The following is a 10,871-nucleotide window of genomic DNA, read 5'->3' as shown; positions in this document are numbered from 1 at the left end:
TATTGGACTGAATAACAACATGATCATACCTATGCAACTCTGTGATTTCTGATTTCCATCAGTATTTGGGTCTGTATAACTTTTAATGTGCTGCGATCCACATAAAAGTACTAAACTGTGTTTCCCGCTAAATTTACAATCAAACCCTTACTATCTGATAGATCTGGTTACTAAGCCCATTGAAGAGGGTTTCTGTAAGTATGAGGAAATGGGAGTGTACTGGCCCGCATCTGATATTTCACCCCTCCCTTGTGGCATTGCATAATGTGGGGGGAGTACAAAAGTGAAAAAGTGCCATTCCAGCATTGCACAATATTCCAGAGTCCCAACATCCTGGTTGGCTGCTAAGAGTTTATCCCACCCAGCCAGATCACATTCGTACATGCTGACTGACTGGTGCCTGGCTGCTGTTCCAGGTCCTTTGCACCATTCCGTCTTGTCCCGGCTGTCAGTGAGCCGCTATGCGTCTGCTGCTCCTGTTGCCCGTGCTGCTGTGTCACTCCCCGCGTACCGATGGAGGAAAGGTGCTGGTGTGGCCCGGGGAGTTCAGCCACTGGCTCAACATGAAGACCATCCTGGACGGCCTGCTGGACCGAGGCCACAACTGGGACTGGGAGCATCCCTGAAGGTCAAAGAAATGATTGATAAGGGCATGGAGCAAAATCGAGAACTGTGTGTGTCCTTGTTCTCAAATAAAGAGGTCATGGGGAGGTTACAGAGCGGAGGGTAAGAGGTTGTGATGCTGGATCCAAGTCAAGTCAAGTCAAGTCAAGTCAAGTTTATTGTCAATTTCTTTACATGCACTGGTCATACAAAGAATTTGAAATTGCGTTTCTTGCTCTCCCATGCAGACAAAGACTAATCTAGGTAAGGACATAGACAGTATAGACATAGACAGTACTCATACATGGACATAGACAGTATGGACGTAGACATTGCTCATACAGACATTTAAAGTGCAAGACTGGACAACAGAAGACTTGTAGAGAACATACATTAAGAGGAGGTATTTTGTTGTTCTTTTTCTGAAAGTCCTTTATAGCGTTCTGACATAGTAATAGTAGCATTTGAAGAAATAAATAATTAAAAAAAGGTTTTTATTAAATACACCAGCAGCAGTATGTGTGTGTGTGTGTGTGTTTGTATGTGTTTTGTGTGCGTGTGTGTGTGTGTGTGTGTGTGTGTGTGTGTGTGTGTGTGTGTGTGTGTGTGTGTGTTTAGTGCAGGTAGAAAGTGCGGTGTGCGTCTGTGTGTGTGTACCTGTGTATGTGTGTGTGTGTGTGTGTGTGTGTATGTGTGTGAGTATGAGTTGTGTGTCAGTGTGTGTATGTTTGGGTTTAGTGCAGAAAGTGCAGTGTGCTTGTGTGTGTGTGTGTGTGTGTGTGTTGTGTGTGTGTGTGTGTGTGGGGTGTGTGTGTGTGTGTGTGTGTGTGTGTGTGTGTGTGTGTGTGTGTGTGTGTGTGTGTGTGTGTGCATGTGTATGTTTTGAGTTAGTGCAGGTTGAAAGTTCAGTCACAGATGTAGTAGTGCAGGTGGAATGTTCAGTCGCAGATATGGTGGTGGGGATGAGGGGGGGAGCGTTGTCAGTGGCCTGGCTGGCTAGAGGCTGACAGTGAAGGGAGAGTGGGTTGAGTGTTCAGTATCTTGATTGCTTGATGCATCGTGCTGCTTGCAAGCCTGGTGGTACGGGAACGGAGGCGCCTGTACCTCTTTCCAGAGGGCAGGAGGCTGAACAGTTTGTGTGCAGGGTGGCTTGTGTCTTTGATGATCATCAGTGCTTTCCGGGTGAGGCGTGCGGTGTAAATGTCCTGCAGGGAGGGGAGTGGTACTCCAATGATCTTCTTCGCTGTGTTCACAACACGCTGGAGTGTCTTCCTGTTTTTTCTCCGTGCAGCTTCCTCCCCACACTGTGATGCAGCTGGACACGACGCTCTCTATGGTTCCTCTGTAGAATGTTGTCATGATGGAGGGTGTAGCACTTGCCTTCTTTAGTTTGCGCAAGAAGTAGAGACGCTGATGGGCCTTCTTCGCCAGTGATGTAGTGTTGGTGGTCCAAGAGAGGTCGTCGCTGATGTGCACTCCAAGGAACTTGGTGCTGCTCACTCTCTCCACAGCATCACCGTCGATGGTCAGTGGTGGCAGTTGTTTTTGGACCCTCTGAAAGTTGACAACAATCTCCTTGGTCTTGTTGACATTCAGCAGGAGGTTGTTGTCTTTGCACCATCTGGCCAGCAGGTCTACTTCTTCTCTGTAGTGGGTCTCATCGCCCTTAGTGATGAGGCCCACCAGTGTTGTATCATCCGCAAACTTCACTAGATGGTTAATGCTGTGGGTCGTCGTGCAGTCATGTGTCAGCAGCGTGAACAGCAGGGGGCTGAGAACACAACCTTGCGGAGCCCCCGTGCTCAGGGTCAGGGTGCTTGAGGTGTTATTCCCTACCCGTACTGCTTGTGGTCTCTGCATCAGGAAGTCCAGCAGCCAGTTGCAGAGGGAGGTGCTGAAACCTAGTTTGTCCAGTTTTCTGATGAGTTGTTGTGGTATTATGGTATTGAATGCTGAGCCATGTCCATGTGTGGAGAACTGCTGGCTGAGACTCTGGGTATACCCTTTGTGGTGACGATTCGCTTCTCCTTTGGCAATGCCATAGAGAGGCAGTGTGGACAGCTGCCCACTCCCCCCTCCTACGTGCCAGGGGTGGGTTTCAAGTACACAGATCAGATGAGCTTTGCCCAGAGGATGAAGAATTTCCTGTTCTATTTCTCTCAAGACATCTTGCTCCACATTGTGATGCACTTTAAACGGAACCCACTTTATACTGAATTGGCAGGTGAGTTCAAATATACATAAAAAAACATATTTTTTACGTTATCTGCATATCATTACTTCATTTTACTCAACTCCACATTTACCAGATCAACAACCTTAGACATCTTAATAGATATAACTACTCATCAGTGCATCAGTGACTGTTTTTTGTGCCTGTGCAATAGCATATTTTATTCATATTGCCCCTACATGGCATTCAAATTCTTTTATTTCTTATTCCTGGGAGTTGTAACCGAGAGTGATACTCCAAAACAACTCTAATGTTGATGTCACCTTTGGCCTCACATGCTGGCCCCTTTAGGCCACGCCTCTGCACTTTTCTTTATCCCTGTAATAATGTTTACAAACGAGACAATCGGCGAAGAAGGTGAGGGTTCATGTGGCTCAGGAACAACCTCATCGTCTTCTCTTAAATCGCATCATGTTGAACTTGTACGACCGCGCAATGCTTCTGTGCGCAATATTTGTTTTAATGGCACCGCTTTGCGTTGAGAGTGGGAAAGTTTTGATTTTACCAGGAGAGTACAGCCACTGGCACAATATGCGGATGATAGTGGATGAGCTTGTCGAAACGAAACCACAGTATTACCGTGTTGGTCAGCTCAGCTTCGCCCTCCGTGAAGTAATTTAAGAACGATCGTGTACATTTTAACATTTTTCAGGTGCCATTGGAAAAACATGAAGTGAACGACATGTGGGAGGAATTTGTTGACCTGTGGATGTACCAGTCCAGGACTTTGTCTAAAATGCAGATGTTTTTCAAATCCATAGCTGTGATGGACCGCATCACTTCTCATAATGTCATAGTGTGTGATGTTTTTTTGCGTAATGTCGCGGTTATGGGTACACTGAAAAGGTCGAATTTCGACGTGATTCTGAGTGATCCTATGATGCCCTGTAGCGATGTTTTGGCGGAACAACTGGATGTGCCATTTGTACTGTCGTTGAGGCTTAGCTTTGGCTATGTTTTTGAGAGGGAATGTGGCCAACTTCCAACACCTCCGTCATATGTACCTGCTGTGCCCGCGCGGTTCACAGACCACATGGACTTTGTGGAGCGGTTGCAGAACTTTTTAATGTATGGATTTCACACTGCCGTATTTTATTTGCACGCCAAGCTGACCATAAATAAATACCTCAGTGAAATTAGAGATAAGGATGAAGAGGACACTTTTCTCCACGTGATCGTTTTCGTATACCATAGACCAGGGTTTCAGTAACTGTGGTGCGTGCACCCCTGGGCGTGCGCGGCCTGCCACTATAGGGGGGATGCGCGAGCTGAATGGCTGATATGTGTTTTTATACAAAATTAATGAACATTACGTAGTTGTAATTGTTTCATGAACTGTATGCTGGAACGATCCATCGGAAGTGTAATTTATAACTAGACTTGTCATGCAACAAGTTCCATTGTAATGATGGTAGAAAAAAAAGTCAGGTCTATCGCTTAGGAGGTGCGCGAACCACATTGAAATGTAAAAGGGGCGATGCGCCGGGGGTAAAAGTTTGGGAACCGCTGGGGGGAACCTTTTTCATTCGAAGGGCCACTTCAAATTCCTCTCAGGGCTGTTAAAGTCCCCCGAGGACCATATTATGAACACAAACCAGGATTTCCCCTGCACTTTAGCCTATATTGAAGGCAGCCACTTTTAAAACAGACCCCACCTTCTCTAGGTCCCCTGAATGTAACTAAATTGTATTGCAGTATAATTTCTAAGATTCCTTTTCAAAATATGACACCTTTCATGTGAAGCGGCTGCATAACTTTAAAATGATATCGGGGGCCGGATAAAACTAGCCAGGCCGTGCCCTCCTAGTGACGCAGTCTCGACGAGATTTGAAAGTCGGTGATAATCAGGCTAGGATAAAACGGCGTCAAGGGCCGCAAATGGCCCTGGACACATAGGTTCCCCACCCCTGCCATAGACAATTGTTTAACGTATTGAGATTAGGCCACTGTGATTTGAAGAATATGGTGAAAACACACTGCGCGCTTAAAGGTGCACTGTGTAAGATGGTGGCGTGAGTAGGCTAGGTACTGCAACTATGCTGATCATGGAAAGAGTGCTGCCCATTGCCAAATGTTATCTTTTCATGAATATTCACTAAATAGCAAACTAATATTTACTAATATGTAGGGGTGGGCAAACATGAAAATCTTTAATCGCATTAACTCAATGACTTTCTGTGATTAATCGCGATTAATCGCATAGCGCGCGAAACCCAAAAATAATAATAATAAATAATAAATTAAATAAATAATAAATTAAATAAAAATATTGTATAAATTAATAAAATAAAATAATTAATAATAATTTGCATATGTACTGTGTAGATAAGCTATGTAGGTCTAATATAATATTCCACAATGGAAATGTAGACTATTTGCCAACCTATCAGTCTAAATTATATAGTAGGCTATATGCCTATCCAATGTAGGCCTACTAATGAAACAAATGATTGCATACAATATTACACTAGGGCTGAAATTGATATTAGAAATTAGAAACTCAAATTGGGATGGTCTACATGGGCCTACAAGAAGGAAACATTGTCACTTAAAAAAACAGGCAACAGGCAGTGCGTCTGTGAGATATGTCCCGTCTTCTCTCAGTCAAAGACTCCCACCTTCTCTCTTATCTGTCGCTATTATAGCCTATTTAAGGTGTTTCAGCGACTAGAAACTAATTGACTGTCTGTTGGCATTGACAGCAATTACATCTTTCAAAACAATAACGTTGACATGACTAACCATAGAGGTAGAAAATAACACTAGAGAGGACACAGCAATTTGCGACAGCACTGGGAAATGGCAGCTGGAGCTTCCCAACTTCCGTAGGTAGTGTAGGTACTTTCAGGCAATGCAAGTCAATGGAGAACACGCCCATCCCTGTCAAGAAATTAACTAAAACTGTCTAAATATGAAGTAACACTTTAATCAAAGACCAGATTTGAAATGTCAGGCTAAATATCTACTTAAATCATATGAGTCGATAAAATACATTTAAAAATCAAATAATATATTTTATGAACATAGTTAGCAACACACTTCAACTATTGTCCTTGTATAGTGTGTTGATGGACATTTGCACATGATTAAGCCATTTTTGACAGAGGTGAGCCTTGTTCTCCGTTAATTTCCATTTCTCTGATCTACCTACAGATAATGGCCGCTACAGATTGCCGTAAAAAGGGGGGCGGGGTCCTCTCTAGTGTTATTTTCTACCTCTATGTGACTAACACTATCTTAAATGCTGACGAGGTTGCCGATGTCGCGAAATCATAGCCTACCATGCAGCCTACAATGCACGCGCAGCGCAGAAACCAAAACGTTGCGTGAGGAATGTAATATCTCGCGGTCCGCTTTTTCATCAGGGCTTTAGCAGAGATTTTGATAGGAAGGCTAAACTGTCTCTGGCTTTAGTAAGTCCGCGTGTCGTTATTGACAGCTGATAGGCGGCCAGCATAACAGTAGACTACCTTTTCATGCTGACCATACAATAGACTAACCTTGCGAGCTGCAAAGGCGAGACACATGCTGCTCGAGAGTTGCGCAAGGAGGACTGTGTGTGTGTACCGAAAATGTCCATTCAGAAGTTGACGTCCTTCTGTAGGCTATGCCTGTTTTGTTTTGCCTACTTTTCTAGACATTCTCCTTCTGTCAGCAGTCACTGGAAGCAGCAACAAGCGCGCTGCCGATTTCAAAATAAAAGCCACGAACGACGGTCATAAAAGGCAAAAAAAAAAAATCTGCTGCGTTATAGCGTCAACAAAATTGTCGGGCGATATTGACATCAATAGTTAACGCACCGTTAACGCGTTAACGTTGCCCAGCCCTACTAATATGACCAAAGTATAGCACATTCTGGAGTTAAAAATGGCTATTTCTGGAAATTCAAAATGGCTGACCATGGAGAAGATCTATGTGATATCACGTTACATCTTGAATTCACTTTTACTTCTACTTTATACTCTTCTGCTCTTAGGTAAACCAACAGAACTTTGTGATGTCCTCAGCAAAGCTGACATTTGGCTGATCCGAACCTATTGGGATTTTGAGTACCCTCGACCTTTACTCCCTAATTTCAAATTCGTTGGAGGTCTGCACTGCAAACCTGCAAAGCCTCTTCCAGATGTGAGCTCACAATCTATTTTCCATTTGTGCATTTTTGGTAAACATTCCTGCTCCTTGGCAGAAAAGACATTTAACAAAATCATGGAGATGTACATTTGGCTTCTGTGAAAATGTGAAGGTTCCTCAAACAACCTTTAGCTTGTGGGAGAACCTCAAAGCAATCTCCATAAGTGACCATAAGAACCTGAAAGTTCTACAAAGAATTAAAGGTTCCTCAAAAAAACGTTAGGCTCCAATTTGTCACTTTCTAGATCCTCTGAGAACTTCCCGGTTCCTTGGTCCATGTAGCAAGTTGTTTAATGTTTGCAATGTAGTCGTTTCACACCCTCTATCTTATCTATATTGTTTACTAGGACATGGAGGAGTTTGTCCAAAGTTCTGGGGATGATGGCATTGTGGTGTTCTCACTGGGATCCATGATCAAGAACCTCACCATGGAGAGGGCCAACACCATCGCCTCAGCACTTGGACAAATACCACAAAAGGTGAATGGATATTTTTAATGAATCTTTCACATTGACTTGGAATACTGTGATGACTTGAAACAATCATGAAGTAGACAATCATAGAACACCAGGCTAATTGCTAGCCTACTCAGGTGTGCGATATGTTTACTGCATTGTGTAATAATGTGTATTATGTCTTTGTTTATGTTTTGTATCTGTGTATTTATGTAAGCTGTGCTTAATTTCCGTTGGGATTAATAAAAGTACTGTACTACGTGATCTCTCATGCTGCTTTGTGTGACCTCCAGGTGTTCTGGAGGTACAGTGGTGTGAAGCCAGAGACATTAGCCCCCAATACAAGACTTTATGATTGGCTTCCTCAGAATGACCTTCTTGGTAAAAACTCTTATCTACATCCTCTGAAGACCAACGAATAACTGTGTTGATGGGACCCCCTACTAACCTGTAGCTGCATTGCTGTTTGTTTACAAAGGTCATCAAAAGACCAAAGCCTTCATCACCCACGGTGGCACCAATGGCCTCTACGAGGCTATCTACCATGGAGTGCCCATGGTTGGGATTCCTCTGTTTGCTGACCAGCCTGACAATCTGCACCACATGTCAACCAAAGGGGCAGCTGTCACCCTTCATTTCAACAACATGGAAAGCAAAGACCTAGTGGATGCTCTAAACACAGTCATAAACGTCCCCTCGTAAGTACAATCACTCACTCTTGTATTTGTTTTTGTTTGCACTGACTTATGGCTTAGTTATACAGTATAAATCACTGTATTACACAGCCTGCATTACAAATTTGTCAAGCAAGACCATTGCACCCATTGCCTCTTCAATGCAATAGATCAGCCAGCTCATATGACCCTGTAATTGCAATTTTAGTTCTTAGCGTAGGCATGCTCAAGCTCAAGAAAATTGTTGTTGCTGCTGCCTGTCTACGTGTCAAATATAGGCCATCATATGAACTGGAAAACAACTCTCTAGCTAATTCAGGTTACTGTCATTATCTTCCCTCACTACAAAGTTAATTGCACCATGCCCCAATGACACAGACACTTCTCAATTTGCTCTTTTGGTTTGTAAATCCTTTTATACATTTTATGCATTGAACAATTGGTCTGTTGAAAAATGTACAGTATCATTATTATTATTAGGTAATAATAATGATAATTTTATTTTTTAATGAATATATTGTATTATAATAAGAGTGTAATTCCAGTACTACTGAGTGGTATTATTTGATGATATCTATGCAGGTATAAGGAGAGCATCATGAGGCTGTCCAGGATTCAGCATGACCAACCCATGAGGCCACTGGACGAGGCTGTGTTCTGGATCGAGTTTGTCATGCGCAACAAGGGTGCCAAGCACTTACGCGTGCAGTCACACAACCTCAGCTGGTACCAGTACCACTGCCTGGATGTCTTTGCTTTTCTGCTCGCCATAGTAGGATTGTTCATTTTTGTCATGGTGAAATCATGTTGTTTCTGCTTTAGGAGGTGTTGTGGCAAAAGTTCAGTGAAAACGAAAAATGAGTGAAATAATTTCTGTGGAATTTCAGTTTGATAAAAGCTATGCACTGTGTGTGTATATACCTCAGTGTTGGATTGCCTCCAACATGTTATGCCAATAAGGATGTGGAAGTGCCTATATTGTGGTATTATATGAAATTTAATGAGCATATTTTAGATTATGTGTGTCTGTATGATCTGAAACTGATGTCTTTCAGCAAAGAATAGTGGTCTCAGTACTACAAACGTATGTTTGAAGCCAGTGACACCGAAATATGGACACGGACATACAATCAACCTTGAGATAATGTTTCGAAAATTGTACTTTTAATTGCAACTGCGACAGGGACATATTTGTTGGAGCCATCTCCATCATGTGTGTGTGTGTGTGTGTGTGTGTGTGTGTGTGTGTGTGTGTGTGTGTGTGTGTGTGTGTGTGTGTACTGTTTTAAAAACATGCTAACTTGAAAATTTGAAATGGCCAGCATGGTTTGAATTGTCTCTATCATAATGTACGTTTTTTGTTTTGTTTTATTTTTAAGATTTTTTTTTTGCTTTGTAATGATTTGTTGCATACTGTTTACCTAATTTGCATTAAGGCTTTTGAAATTTAGCTGCAAGTCATGTTTTTTACTGATTTACTCTGTTTAATAAATAATATTCATCGCCTAACTTCGGAGTGTAATTGCATGTTGAAATGAAATTCCGCACGCATGTATCAACACCTGAATCTCTCCATTGGCCATACTATATACAGTAGGCCTATGCATTATTTTATTTATAGGCCAACACGATTATTTATATTACTCCACAACATCTATGGCTTGCCACTGGCATAATGTGATCAGGTTATCCATAAATCAACTGTAGTGGGCAGTCATGGGTGAGCGGTTAGGGCGTCAGACTTGCATCCCAGAGGTTGCCGGTTCGCCAGGTTGGTGGGGGGAGTAATCAACCAGTGCTCTCCCCCATCCTCCTCCATGACTGAGGTACCCTGAGCATGGTACCGTCCCACCGCACTGCTCCCCATGGCGCGCCACTGAGGGCTGCCCCCTTGCACGGGTGAGGCATAAATGCAATTTCGTTGTGTGCAGTGTTCACTTGTGTGCTGTGGAGTGCTGTGTCACAATGACAATGGGAGTTGGAGTCTCTCAATGGGCTTTCACTTTCACTTTAGGGTGTGAAATTGTAATGTGTCGGCGAAGTGATGAGGAGCATCATAACAAAACAGAACACTGGTTACAATTGCAACCAGATTTCTATGGAGTGGAAAATCATTAGGTATGCTCAGGTGTCAAAACCCTGATCACTTCGATGCATTACAGGGTCATCCAAATCAGATCAGGAGGGCAGAAGCCATACAGTCAACCACTGGGTCACTCAGAGTCAGGACATCCAGTGCAGCGGAATGGTCTCATGTTCAGGGTACCTCAGTCATAGGATAGGGGAGAGCACTGATTAAGACAGTGTTTCTCAACTGGTGGGTCGCGACCCAAAATTGGGCCGCGGAGGGGTCATGGGTGGGTCACGAAGCCTTGGTGTAAAAAAAAACGTAATTCTAAAAAAAAAATCCAACTTTCCCTACAACAATTTACAGCTTTTATTTTGATAGGCTAGTGAACCCTGTGTCATCTGTCGTCATAGATACAATCTGAATGTTTATGTGAGATAGATAGCGTGCAACCGGTCATTCGAGTCTTGGTTACATTTTGAGAATTGCGTTGAATTGACTTGAACGCTAAAAAAATTGGGTCGCGACCGAATGAGAGTGGAAAATGGTGGGTCCCAAGACTGTTCCAGTTGAGAACCACTGGATTAAGACATACCTGTAGCCATTACAATTTTGGTGATAGTAAGGTTATAACAGGCTCTGTGCTAGGGGTTAATTAGTTAATTAGTTTATCATGACAAACAAATGTCTACAGGTATATGCAACTG

At 43.0% G+C, this 10,871-nt stretch overlaps 1 protein-coding gene and 1 pseudogene across 1 annotated transcript in view; both read left to right on the top strand.

The window, feature by feature from the left end:
* Positions 1–355: 355 nt before the first annotated feature.
* Positions 356–9,605, top strand: LOC134438058 (UDP-glucuronosyltransferase 2A1-like; annotated as a pseudogene).
* An 896-nt stretch (positions 9,606–10,501) lies between these two features.
* LOC134437949 (caprin-2-like) overlaps positions 10,502–10,871 on the top strand; it is a 1,975-nt gene continuing 1,605 nt past the window's right edge. Inside the window, exon 1 of the mRNA XM_063187525.1 lies at positions 10,502–10,871. This exon is cut by the window's right edge and continues 1,605 nt beyond it. The gene's annotated coding sequence lies outside the window, so the exon portion shown is untranslated.

This window comes from Engraulis encrasicolus, chromosome 21 (assembly GCF_034702125.1).
Source record: "Engraulis encrasicolus isolate BLACKSEA-1 chromosome 21, IST_EnEncr_1.0, whole genome shotgun sequence".
NCBI classification, from domain to species: domain Eukaryota; kingdom Metazoa; phylum Chordata; class Actinopteri; order Clupeiformes; family Engraulidae; genus Engraulis; species Engraulis encrasicolus.
This window is presented reverse-complemented; position numbering and strand designations above follow the sequence as displayed.